The sequence below is a fragment of the Cryptomeria japonica genome, chromosome 2, assembly GCF_030272615.1.
Source record: "Cryptomeria japonica chromosome 2, Sugi_1.0, whole genome shotgun sequence".
Lineage (NCBI taxonomy): Eukaryota > Viridiplantae > Streptophyta > Pinopsida > Cupressales > Cupressaceae > Cryptomeria > Cryptomeria japonica.
In genome coordinates this window covers 591,056,084-591,069,758 of record NC_081406.1, presented here as the reverse complement: position 1 = coordinate 591,069,758, position 13,675 = coordinate 591,056,084, and positions in this window count along the sequence as shown.

Below are 13,675 nucleotides of genomic sequence, written 5' to 3'. Positions count from 1 at the left end.
TTTTCTCCCACGTTGATACCTACAAGAAAAGATTAGTTGAAGTCATGCGCTAAAGAAAGGACTTCACGTGCTAGAGTATAGACCCAATGCGCTAAACAGTAAGCGGGATGCGCTAGACTATTAACCGGATGCGGTAGGGAATGTTTCCCACGCGCTGATTCCTGTTTCCCACGGACCTGCAAAAGTGGTTAAATTCAAAAACTGATTTGATATATGGGGTCTAGCCCCATGGTGGGTGCCAGAAATGTATGCGGAAAAAGCAGGTCGATAGAACTCAATATGTGAAAAACGAACCTCTATGGAGCCTTGCTCACATACCCACAAGACTTCTTGGTGCAAGCTACGGAGTTATGAAGCATAACTCAGCTTCCCAAGGTGGGTCCCATGGTTCTCTATCTTACACGGTCCCTCAAACCAATGTTTTTGCTCTCAGATCACTGAGCAAAATGGTTTAGGGATGGCAAATGCAAGAATGAGGGATGTTTTTTGTTGATTTAATATGAGATGCATCCTAGGCTATGCATGATGCTATAAATGCAATAAACTAACTATACGATGACAAGGTTAGTAAACAAACTATCCTAGCATTCTATATTAGTTAATGATTTAAGCTAATGATAATAGAAATACTCTAAACATGCATACTTAGACTAATTCCTAGTTAAAAGAGAGGCTAAAATGATGAGCATAAAATGGTATGAAAGCTTGAATGTATTTGAGCATAAGTGTGATACTACAAACTTGGATTGATCTCTTAAAATGGAGGAATGAGAGCTCTATTTATAGCAAAAACAGGGCAATGGATGGTCAGGATTGAAAGAGTTGATCAAGGGTTGAGTTTGAAAGTTGGGAATCCATGTTTGCAATTAGCACCAATGAAATGGTGACAAGTGTCAACATAGGGTTGGGTTGAGAGAAGGGGTTGGAGACATTAAATGCCTAAGAAGACCTCATGGTTATCTTGAGGGTAAGGGTCAAGCCTAAGTTAAGATTACCTATTGGATTAAGAGTTAATCCAAGGATAAACTCTTGTGCAAATGGTTAAGGAATAACCATGGTCAAAGCATTAAAGGCTTGATGAGACCCTTGGGTTGGATGAAGGTTAAGTTAGGTAAAAAGTCTCTAACCATGTAAGAGGGTTGAATTAACCATTAATGGTTTGGGAGACTTTGGGGATATTAATTGGTTGAAGATTTGAAGCCTTTAATGGTTATCAAAGACTTTAAGGTTTTGAGAAGTGACCTCCCCTTGCTTAGGGATGTGACAAAGTTTAGAAGATGGGTTAGGCTAATTAGAAGTGATTAGAAGAGTCTAGAAGGGATTAGAAATAGGTTTTAGAATGCAAGTGGGAGATGTAGGAAAATGCAAGTGGATGGAGGGATAATAAGATTTAATTGAAATAAAGTTAATTTAATTCAATTTGGTTGTAATTTGGGGAAATTAAATAAATTAGATTTATTCAATTTGGGATAACTATTTAATTAAATTTGAATTTAATTAAAAGTGGATAGGGGAGATTTAATTGAATAAAATGATTTATTCATTAAATGGTAAAAAGAAGTCTAGTGAATTTAATTTAAATAAATTGAGTAATTTACTTAATTAAATAGAGGAATGTGGGTAATTTAATTAAATTGGATTTAATTAAATAGAGAAATGAACATAAAATATTCATTTAGGAATATGGTCATTTTTATACGTTTACAGGTGGCTTCATCTCGACATATTACTGCCAAATCCAGGTGCACAACTTCATCCCACACTCTGATCTTGAGTTATTATTAGTTCTTCATCTCTTTTCACTTAGTCTTAATACATAACTCAATTAGTTCATTTCCATTTCAAGTAGAAGAGGGGATTAACTTGTCAATCTCATTTCATTCACAATTCTATCTTCTTGTTTGGAGGTTGAATCTAGTGAATCCCCCCCCCCCCCTCTTCCAATGTAATGTGTGAAAAGTGTTTGAAGGGAAGCTCATAGTGAACCTCTCATCTCTCCTTGGAGGGAAAGGGTAGCTTTCCTCTTGATCTCTTATTCACACATTTTTCACCCACCATTATATTTTGGTGACATTACAGAGTCCAAAGGCGATTTGTGTGAGCATCTACATTCGAAGAGCATTTCATAATCCGACAAGACCTTGAGGTATTTACTGTTTGTAGAAACCCTAGATATTTATCATGGCTTCATCATCGAATGTTGATACTCCTTTGTTGGTGAAATTTAGGAACTGTCCCAGTCCGAAATTCAAGAAGCATCCTTTTAAATCTCTTTTGGATGAGCCATTGGGAGTGTTTTTTAGTGTCTTCCATGGTGTTCTTCATACCAAAGACATTAGGGCATATATCCATTGTGACATTGAGGAAATTGGGAGCTACGACGTGTCTTGTGTTTTTACTGAAAATTTGATCACCAACAATCAGCTGAAGCCGGAATATGCACATTTGCATAGGAATAGTTTTACCCACTTTATGGATTTTATGATATTTGACAAAGATGAATGGGTTAGATATATTCTCAGCCGCATTCATGGGGAATTCATATGGTTGGACTGGTCGTACAAAATCATTGAGGAAGTCATAAAAAAAATCACTTTCCTTCACAAGATCGGAGGTTTGTCAGGCCCTAGGTCAAAACTCTCCAACACCGAATTGTGCAAACTCATCAGTGCCACCTTTGATGGCAGATCAATGAGAGTTGATGATATTAGAGATATTGATATGAAATTTGCAGGAATGGTAATCGGTTACAAAGTTTATCAGTCAAACCAGTTGAACTATGTCTTCAGTAACAACATCCTCATTGCACATCAAATGGTTAAGGAGGACACGCACTATGACCTGTGCAGTGTAATGATGAAGGAATTAATGACAAATCTCCATAAAATAAAGCAAGATAAGAAAAACACATTCTGGTATGATCTTTTGTCATATGTTTGGAATTTTACTTTTTGAATATGATTTCCAGTTATGGTAAAATATAGTGGGCTTTTGATAGACCAAGAGCCACCTAGATAGCACAGATATTAGATAGTCAAGGTGATAAACAACAAAAGGCTAATCTATGGGCATTTTACAAAACTTTCCAAGAAGAGATGAAAAACAAGGCTAGAATTCCAAAAGAAATTGTAGAAAAATATAAAGATACTATTTGTTTTATGGTAAATAAATATGAAAGTATGATGGAGAAGTCCATCCTAGAATAGTCTGGATCATGCCTATGGGTTATGAAGTGGATGAGGCCACAGTGGACGCTTATGTACAACATTTATTCAAAGTTCCAATTGACGAAAAAAAAGAAAAAATTGACACAACTCAGGGAAAAGGCTTAAAAGTTCATCAGGAACAAGTTGCACTAGCCATAAGAAAGAAAATGACTTGGGTTGCAGCTGAGACATTAATTAGTGAGGTTCATGATAGGGCTAAAATTGAAGAAAAGGTTAAAATCCTTGAAGCTTGGAGAAAGGAAGAGATGAAGCAGAAGAGGAAGGAGGAAAGAGAAGCAAAGAAGGAAGCTTAGGCCACTCCTAATGTGGTCTCGGTTTCTACTGAGACATCCAAACAATCGAAAGAACCATCTGGTGAACCAATCAGCCCCAAACCAAAGGAATCAGTGAAGAGGAAGCAGAAAGTAGCTAGGCAATACATAACTATATCTTCAGAGGAGACCAAATCTGATGAAGAAATCAAAGAATCTCTGAAGAAGAAAGGTGTTTTTGTAAGGGTTTTGAAGGATAAGAAGGGAGAACACAAGAAAGAATCGACAAAGGACCCTCCCTGAAAGAATCCCACAATCATTATTGTACATAAGTGGTAGCCTAAGGTAGATGAGCAATCTAAACCGAAAGCTAAGAGGAGAACCGGTAAGAAGAAGTTAGATGTTCAAGACATTATTGATCAAATTATTAATGATGGTAACTTGGACAATATTTCTACATTCTTTGATGATTTTGATGATAAAGCCAAGAAGCATATAGAAGAAGCAATTATTTTTTATCTTGATTCTTTCAATAGGACTTTGATTGAGTTAGGAGTTGTATGATAAGTTAGAGGTCAAAAAATTACATGCTCAAACTCTGGACCAACAAATAAAAGAGATAAAATTAGTTAATCTTTGTCCATCAATAACTCCACCAGAGATTGCAGATTTAATGAATAAGATAGGTTCAACATAATTCAATCCCAAACACCGGATTAATAATTTAATGTTAGAAAAATTTAAAGAGATCCAAAAGGAGACTATAAATATTTGGGTCGGAATTCTTTTAAATCTTGGTTATGAGTTGAGTCCCATTTTTGTACAATCATAGAATATTCAATTACCAGGGGATAAGGAACCAGTAAAATCTGATGAGCAAAATGTAAATACTAATCCACCGGTTAGCACTCCATCAGTTACTACTCAACCGACTAGTGAGTCCAATTTTGAAATTGAGGATACTCAAAATCCTCCAGCAAAAAATGTACAGGATGTAGAGGCAGATATTGTGAAGGATAAAGATTCAGAGGATAATGTTTCTGATGATGCACCAAAAGTGAGTGAGGCACCAAGTGGTGAAGCCACCGATGCATAGGAGGTAAATGATACAGAAGATAAATCACTGGCTGACAAAGGAAAACAGACAGTGACAGAATTGCCTTCCAACTTGGCAATTGACACATCATCTTTAGCCAAAGGGAAAATGCCACAATTTTATGTCAATTTTGACAAGCCCTATCATAAGATGTCACTAACAGAGAAAATTTTAGCCACTCTAGCACTCTAGACACAAGCAACCTAGGAACTAGTTCAAGAAGAATCGAAAGATAGAGAATTAATTAAATATACTTTTAAGGTTTTTAATCGGTTAGTATCAGAATTTCAGGCAAAGGAGAGTGCAAGCTCATCTCATAAATTGTAAGATTATTGATTTTATTCCTAAGCATTATGAATCTTTGGTTAAAATTTCAATAACTGAGGCTAAGCATAAATTTGTTGAGGCTCAAAAGTAGACATTTATGTAGATGATTGCATCTGAGAAGGATAATCTTCAAACATGTTTACAATCTATTGATGCAGCATTCGCAAAAGGTGGAAAGGTTTACAAGACTTTTCATGATTTCTCAAAGCTCACAACTTCCATAGACGAGCAAATTTTGGATTGTAAAGATAACTTGATTCAGATTTTTAATTCTTATAATCCGGTAGCTAACTTAGAAATTTCTCTTGATGGTCCAATTTTGGCAATTATGAATCAAATTTTGAGATTAGAGAAGCAAAGAGACAACATAATAAAGAGAGCAACAGAGCTCAGAAATTTTATTGGTCCCTGACTTAACAACCTACTATTTCATAAGACAGAGTGTATATCTAACATGTAGAAGGAGGATCCCACAAAATCTGAGGCAATTGAATATTATGCCAGTCTCTTGAATGGATTCACCTCCATCCTTGACTCTCTTAAGAAGGGTTGGGATACATACTTTTCATTTTTGAAGACTTTATATGCTGATATTTTGAAACATGTATAGGAACCGGTATGTATATATATGTACAACATTTTTGGTGGACACCCGCTTTGTCATTGATGTCAAAGTGGGAGGAGTACAATGAAAAATGGATGTAAATCTCGGGGGGATTATACTAGATGTATATAACTACATGGATGTACAAATCAGAGGGAGCACACTTAGACATGATATCATTTTTCACATGAGTATTGTCATCGATGCCAAAGGGGGATATTGTTGGCAATTGACACTCATCCAGTAAGGTAAATTATATTTAGGGTTGTCATTGATGGCAACTCATCTTCAGGATTTTGTATTTCTCATTTGAATTCATTGACTTATCATTTTTCATAGATTGAGCCAACTGGTATACACTATACACAACCGGTATATTCATACTTTGCTTTATTCTTGTTAACCGGTTAGTCTTGGTACCAATAACGTGTCTTTGGGACCCGGTTAAGGTATTTTGGGACCTCGATAAAATCAATTATGGAATTTATGGTAGCATGTGAAGCCGACATCAACATGATCATTGGGATAATGCATACCATGCTTCGTGATCCGAAAGCTGACAGGTTTATTTTCTTCATTGAGGTTGACATGGTGAAAAGATAAAAGGGTATTTAAGGGAGAACACTTAGCGATGGATTTGATATTAATGGAGATGAAATTTTGGATGCAAACCAATCAAAGATTGATGGTATGCAATTTGGTCAGTGACTGGAAGCTTTTGTGTGCATTTTCACGTGCGCAATCCTAACCGATAGTGCAGAACAGAGAAGAACAGGGTATCAGTAAAACCAGTTCACAAATGATTGACAAAGCTTAAACTGGAACTTATCCAACATGGCCATATGCATTTTATAAGTTCATTTTTTGTAAGAAATCATTTTGTAATGTTGTGTAAGTCAATGAGAATTTTGTTGAGCAGTGAGCTCTAGCCGGTGAGCCTGATTGCATGTGAAATACCCTCTATGTTATATTTGTATACCTTGATCAAGTATATAGATATTGTGGGTATGATCCCCACCATGGTTTTTCACGTATAAATATTGGTGTTATGGTGTTGATGATTTACGTGTTATTTGGTTTATGCACTTTAATTTTATATTTTGTTAACTGATTCATAAGAAATAAGTTCATAAATTCATTTACTGGTACACTAATTCACCCCCCCTCTTAGTGTTCCTAGATTCCAACAATTTAATAGTGATATTTTTCTAAAATGCATTACATATGTAGATCACATAAAATATTTTGTAGATCATAAATCTAGAGGTGCTAATGAAAACCATAATACTTGCACCTATCCTAGGGTATCTCATGTGAATGAAGAAAGAGATAATACTCCTATCAATTATCTCTCTAATGGAGAGAAATCATTGAAGAGAAAAATGGCACCATCTTCTTCTCATACATATACCCTAGAACAAGGGGGGAAAGGTCAAATTATTGGTGTTTCAATCTCTCTAGATCCCCCTTATTCTCCTATAGCCTATCTTAACCATCAAAACATTTGTAGAGAAGATGATGTTATGCATTTAATTCATGATCTATCTCCACACATAACATTAAGTAAAGATAAGGCCTTAGATGATAAAGATATTCCTTCACAACCTATCAAAGAGGATATGCATGATGATAGAGAAGAGAAATATCCTACAAAAGATATTCCTTCTTCATCTACTTCTCCCTTTGTTCCTTCTAGATATACTTACATGATTTTTTTTTTAAAAATCATTATAATACTCCTCCTCAATTAAAACATTCTTATAGGAGTCACTATAACATAATATCAAAACAAGGTTTTAGAGGACAAGGACTCGAAAAATTTGAACAAGGAATCCAATTCCCTATAAACCCTCCTACACAAGTTAGTACCAAAGGGCTAGGACATTCTCATCATTCACCTATGGATGATCTCCTTAGAATTCAAGACTTGAAGGAGTGTCTTGCAAGACATAGAACCTATCATCCATCTAAAGTTGATTCTTCCTCAAACACTCCTTTTTGTTCATGTCATCAAACTCATGACCATCTTCAAAAAAGTATGCAAGAACTAGTTGATAATGTAACTAATAAAATCATAGATGACAATACATCTTCTTCTAACAATCCTTATCCTACATCTCAAGAGACAAGACCTAATCCCATTTATGACCAAGCAAAATTAGCTACTAGAATCTTTTTGAGATTGAAGTATGATAAGAATGTTTTTTTTCTTTTCATTAGAATTAATTACAATTATAAGAATAAGGAAGGTGATTCTCATTGTATTTTTCATCGTATTTATTCTCATTCTCTTGGAAATTGTAAAGCATTTAAAACATTTGTTCAAGATCAATATGATAGAGCTCGCATAGCTCTTACAACTAATCTTGCATTCTTCCTTGGTGAAGACGTAGTGCCTTAGAACTCCATTCACCCTTCATGTTGCTCCTCACCCTATTACACTAGTAGTTAGCCTCATTGGGGGCACTTTTTCATAAGAGGTCATATTTTTTCAATATCAATCATCATGGTGCGGTGACATAATTCATTCTTGCCTCTATGCTTGGGGGGCAAGAATATTATCTTATCTTTTCTCTCTATATAAAGCTTCACTGTTTCCTTTAGGGGTTGCATTTTTCATACCTTGATGTCCTTTCTTGCATGAAATAGTTCATCTCTTATGAATAATATCTCCTTAGGGAGATGTGTGATCCTTCATCTTAATATTACCTTCTTTGAAGATTACCTCTTCTTTAGAGTTACATTTTACATATCTTGATGTCTTTTCTTGCATTGAATATTCCTACATATGAGTAAATTGTGCATTTTATTATGTCTAATATCTATTTAGAGGTTTTGTAATTCTTCTCATTGTCCCTATGCTTAGGGGGCATTGATCTCTTCTATCCTTTCTAAGGATCCACTTTTCCTTTGTTGAGTGGTGTTTGCTTATGATTTGATGTCATTCCTTGTGTGAAGATGTTTGCTTGCTCAATGATTATCTCTTATGCAAGAGGTGTGTATCCTTGTTTACAACCTCTTTACACTTGACAATGTATATCTATTATAAACAAACCCTTCACTTTGGGTAAAAAGTGTGTCATGCTTCATCAAGAATCCCCTTTACCTAGCAATAGGAGGAAGGTAGGCATTCTTGTTCTCTTCTTCTTTGGGTAGAAGATGTTATGTTTTTTCAAAAAAATCCTCTTAGAGGTAGATGTCCTTGAGAAAAGATCTATTTTCCTCCAAGGATTCCCTTTACCCTTGTTGCAAGATATCTCTTTTTCAATTATCTTATCCTTTCTTGCAAGAGTATTTCCTCTTTACCTTGGATTTATGAACGTTGTTGCCTAAAGGATATCTCCTTGGTGTTGAAGGTGGGTATCCTTTTTTCTAGCTTCCTTAAGACATAAACATAAGCTTGTGTTGACATCATAAGGGGGAGAATACATATCACTTTCTTTGTACTATATTTTTGCATGTCTTAAATGGGATGTTCATTCTCGAAAGAAAATCAAACAAAATCTTACATGAGATGCTTCATGTTGAAATGTGGCGATTGATCAGCAAAGTATTGTACACTCAACACGTATCCTTGGCATTTTTTTGATGAAAATTGACATTGTAATAAAACCCTAAAAAGGCCGACTTTGTTTTTGCCCTAAAAACACATGTTATAAGCGGCTGGGATGCTTAAGGCATTGTAAGGTTGATGTACTATTTTTGCTGGATAATAAGAAAGATTAGACGACTGTGTATCGTGGACGTAACCCATTCTGGGTGAACCACGTTAAATCTTTGTGTTATTTGTGTCCTGTTTTATTTCTTTATCTTTTGTATTTAAATCTGCATATAATTGTTAGTTCATATTTGCTTCAGATCTGCTTGAAACCCTAAATATTGGTATCAGAGGGAGGTATTCTATAAATTGACAGGACTCTTAGATTTGAGTGGGAGCAATGGAGGATTCCAAATTCAAGGTCGAAAAGTTTAATGGCCAGAATTATCAGTTATGGAAAATGCAAATGGAGGATTACCTGTATCAAAAGGATTTGTGGCGGCCATTGGAAGGAAAGGCAAAGAAAACGACCACAATGTCAGATGAAGAGTGGGATATTTTAGATAGAAAGGCCCTGCGATCCATTCGATTGTGCCTTGCGCCATTTGTAGCATTCAATATAACAGAAGCAAAAACGGTTGTAGATTTGATGGCAACATTGGCTAAGTTGTATGAGAAACCCTCGGCTTCGAATAAGGTATTTCTTATGAAGCGTTTGTTTAATTTGAAAATGAGTGAGGGAGAATCTGTAGCAGAGCACTTAAATGAATTTAATACAATTACCAATCAATTGTCTTCGGTAAAAATTACCTTTGCAGTAGAGGTTAGGGCTCTCTTGATTTTATGTTCTTTGCCAGAAAGCTGGAATAGCTTGGTTATGGCTGTAAGTAACTCTGTCTCTGGTAAAAATACTTTGGTATTTGATGATATTGTTGGTGCTATCCTAAGCGAGGAAATGCGAAGGAAAAGCACAGGTGAGACTCCAACATCATCAAGTAGTGTTTTGAATATGGAGAACAAAGGAAGATCAAAGGAAAGAGGAAAAGGCCCTTGGAATGAGAAGTCACGAGGGAAGTCAAAGAAAGGACACTCTCAATCTAGAGGAAATAAAGATTGCTAGTACTCTAGTCATCTAATGAAAAACTCTTGGTCTTGGAAAAACAAAGAAGGAGACAAAAAATGAAAATGACAGTAAGGAAGCTAATATTGCAAGTAATACTTTACAAGATGCTTTAATCTTATGTTTGGATAATGTTAATGATTCTTGGGTAATAGATTCTGGGGCTTCATTTCATGCTACACCCCATAGAAAATTATGTTCAAGGTGATTTTGGATAGGTATATGTGGGTGATGATGAGCCCTGTCAAATTGTTGGAAAAGGAAAGATAAAGATCAAGTTGCGAAATGGAAATGACTGATTTCTGCAGGAGGTAAGACATGTTCCTAACTTAAGAAGAAATTTAATTTCTACAGGGCAACTAGGTAGTGAAGGTTGCATAGTTACCTTCTTAGACAGTATCTGGAAGGTCAGTAAAGGATCATTAGTAGTAGCTAAAGGTGCGAAGCTAGGCACATTATATCTATGTACTGGTAACACTTACTCTACCTTAGCTGCTATAGATAAAGTTACTGCAGGGACAACAATAATAGATGTTGCAAGAACAGATTCGATAATGTGGCACCATAGGCTTGGGCACATGAGTGAGAAAGGGCTGAAAATCCTTCACTCCAAAAATCTATTTCCAGGACTAAAGAAGATTGATTTAGAGTTCTGTGAAAACTGTGTTTATGGAAAATAAAAAAGAGTCAGATTTCTCAAGGTTGGGAAAGAGAAGAAGAGTGAGAAGTTAGAGCTTGTGCATTCAGATGTATGGGGACTGGCTCAGGTATCATCTCTTGGTGGCTCTTGTTATTATGTTATTTTTATTGATGACTCAACCAGAAAAACATGGGTATATTTCCTAAAACAAAAATCAGATGTTTTTGAAACTTTTAAGAAATGGAAAGCTTTGGTTGAGAATGAGACAGGAAAAAAGTTGAAGTGTCTCGGATTGGATAATGGAGGTGAGTATTGCAGCAAAGCATTTGAAGATTACTGCTCCTTAAATGGGATTAGAAAGCAGAAGATAGTTCCAGGAACTCCACAAGAAAATGGTGTGTCAGAGAGAATGAATAGGACTATCATGGAATGCACGAGGAGCATGAGATTGCATGCTGGATTGCCCTTACATTTTTGGGCAGATGTTGTACATACTGTTGTCTATTTGATAAATAGAGGACCTAACCCCTTTGGATGGTGGTATTCTAGAGGAGGCATGGACTGGTAAAAAGGTAAATTATTCTTTTCTGAAAACCTTTGGTTGTGAAGCTTTTGTCCATGTTGATAAAGAAAACAGAACCAAGCTTGATGCTAAATCTCAGAAATGTACCTTCATTGGATATGGGATAGATGAATATGGCTATCAGTTATGGGATTTTGAAAATAAGAAAATAACTAGAAGTAGAGATGTTATATTCAATGAGAAGGTTATGTATAAAGAACAGATGTAGGAAAAGAAGCATGAACAGGACAAGTAAGAATATGTGGTGTTGGATGAGATTCCTGAAAATGAAATGCCATAGGTACCTGATGCTCAGCAACTACAGAATGTCCCACAAACTCCTGCAGGTGTTAGATGTTCTACGAGGTCAAGTAGACCTCCTGAAAGATTTTCTCCTTCTTTGTATTATATATTATTAACTGATTCTGGTGAACCACAAGAATATGAAGAAGCAATATAGGTGGATGCCAAACAACAGTGAGAGCTAGGCATGAAATAAGAGATGGACTCCTTGATGAAAAATAAGACTTGGGACTTAGTCCCTTTACCTGCAGAAAAAAGAGCCTTGCCTAACAAATGGGTTTATCGACTGAAGGAGGAGGAAGGAGGTCAGAAAAGATATAAGGCCAGACTTGTGGTAAAAGGTTTTGCACAAAAAAAGGGTATAGATTATGATGAAATATTTTCTCCAGTTGTAAAAATGACTTCAATTAGAACTGTACTTAGTCTTGTGGTTGCAGATGATTTACATCTTGAACAATTAGATGTGAAAATAGCTTTTCTCCATGGAGATTTGGAGGAGGAAATTTACATGTTGCAACCACAGGGATATGAGGTCAAAGGTAAGGAGAACTTGGTGTGCAGGTTGAAGAAAAGTTTGTATGGCCTAAAGCAAGCACCCCGACAATGGTATTTAAAATTTGATAGTTTCATGGCTGAACACGATTATCATAGATGTCATTCTGTTCATTGTGTATATTTTAAGAGATTGGATAATGGCAGTTATATTATCCTGTTTCTTTATGTTGATGACATGCTTGTTGCTGGTTCTAACATGGAACACATAAATGATCTTAAATAGAAATTAGCCAAGTCATTTTCTATGAAGGATTTGGGTGCAGCTAAGCAAATTCTGGGTATGAGGATTACACGGGACAGAAAAAATAGAACCTTGAATTTGTCCCAAAGTGAATATATAAAGAAGGTGTTGAAAAGATTTAACATTGCAGGATGCAAAAGCAGTTAGTAAACCTTTGGCTAGTCATTTCAAATTGACTAAGGAGATGTGCCCAAAGGCACAGAAAGAAGTAAAAAAAATGTCTAACATCCCATATTCATCAGCTGTTGGTAGTCTGATATATGAAATGGTATGCACAAGGCCAGATATTGCACATGCAGTGGGAGTTGTGAACAGGTTTATGAGTAATCCGGGTATGGAACATTGGAATGCTATGAAATGGATCCATCAGTATTTGAAAGGAACCACTATGAAGGCATTATGTTTCAAAGGATCTAATGCTGCTCTGAATGGATTTATTGACTCTGATCTGGCAGGTGATATTGATTCACGGAGGAGCACTATAGGGTATGTTTTTACTATAGGGGGAACTGCAGTCAGTTGGATTTCTAGGCTGCAAAAGGTTGTTGCACTTTCAACCACTGAAGCTGAGTATGTTGCTGCTACAGAAGCCAGCAAGGAGATGATTTGGTTACAATGTTTTCTGGAGGAATTGGGTCAGACACAAGAGGATCGCCCATTGTATACTGATATCCAGAGTGCCATTCATCTTACGAAGAACTCTGCTTTTCATTCAAGGACAAAACACATTCAGCTCAGGTACCACTTCATCCGGACTGTTTTGGAGGAGGGTCAGTTACGGCTTGAGAAGATTCACACAAGTGAGAATCCTATCGATATGTTCACGAAGGCAGTTCCACAGGAGAAGTTGATTTCTTCATTAGTTTTTGTTGGTCTTCTTGATTGATAATTGTGGAATTTATACCAGTTGAGTCCTAGTGTTTTATCCAGTGGATGTTGCATGTACAATGGTGTCATGTACTATCAGTCTCCAAGTGGGAGATTGTTTGGTGTGGAGCCTGATCAATCTCCAAGTGGGAGATTGTTGAAATGTGGTGACTGATCAGCAAAGTACTGTACACTCAACACGTATCCTTGGTATTTTTTTGATGAAAACTGACATTGTATTAAAACCCTAAAAAGGTCGACTTTGTTTTTGCCCTAAAAACGCATGTTATAAGCAGTCGGGATGCTTAAGGCATTGTAAGGTTGATGTACTATTTTTGCTAGAT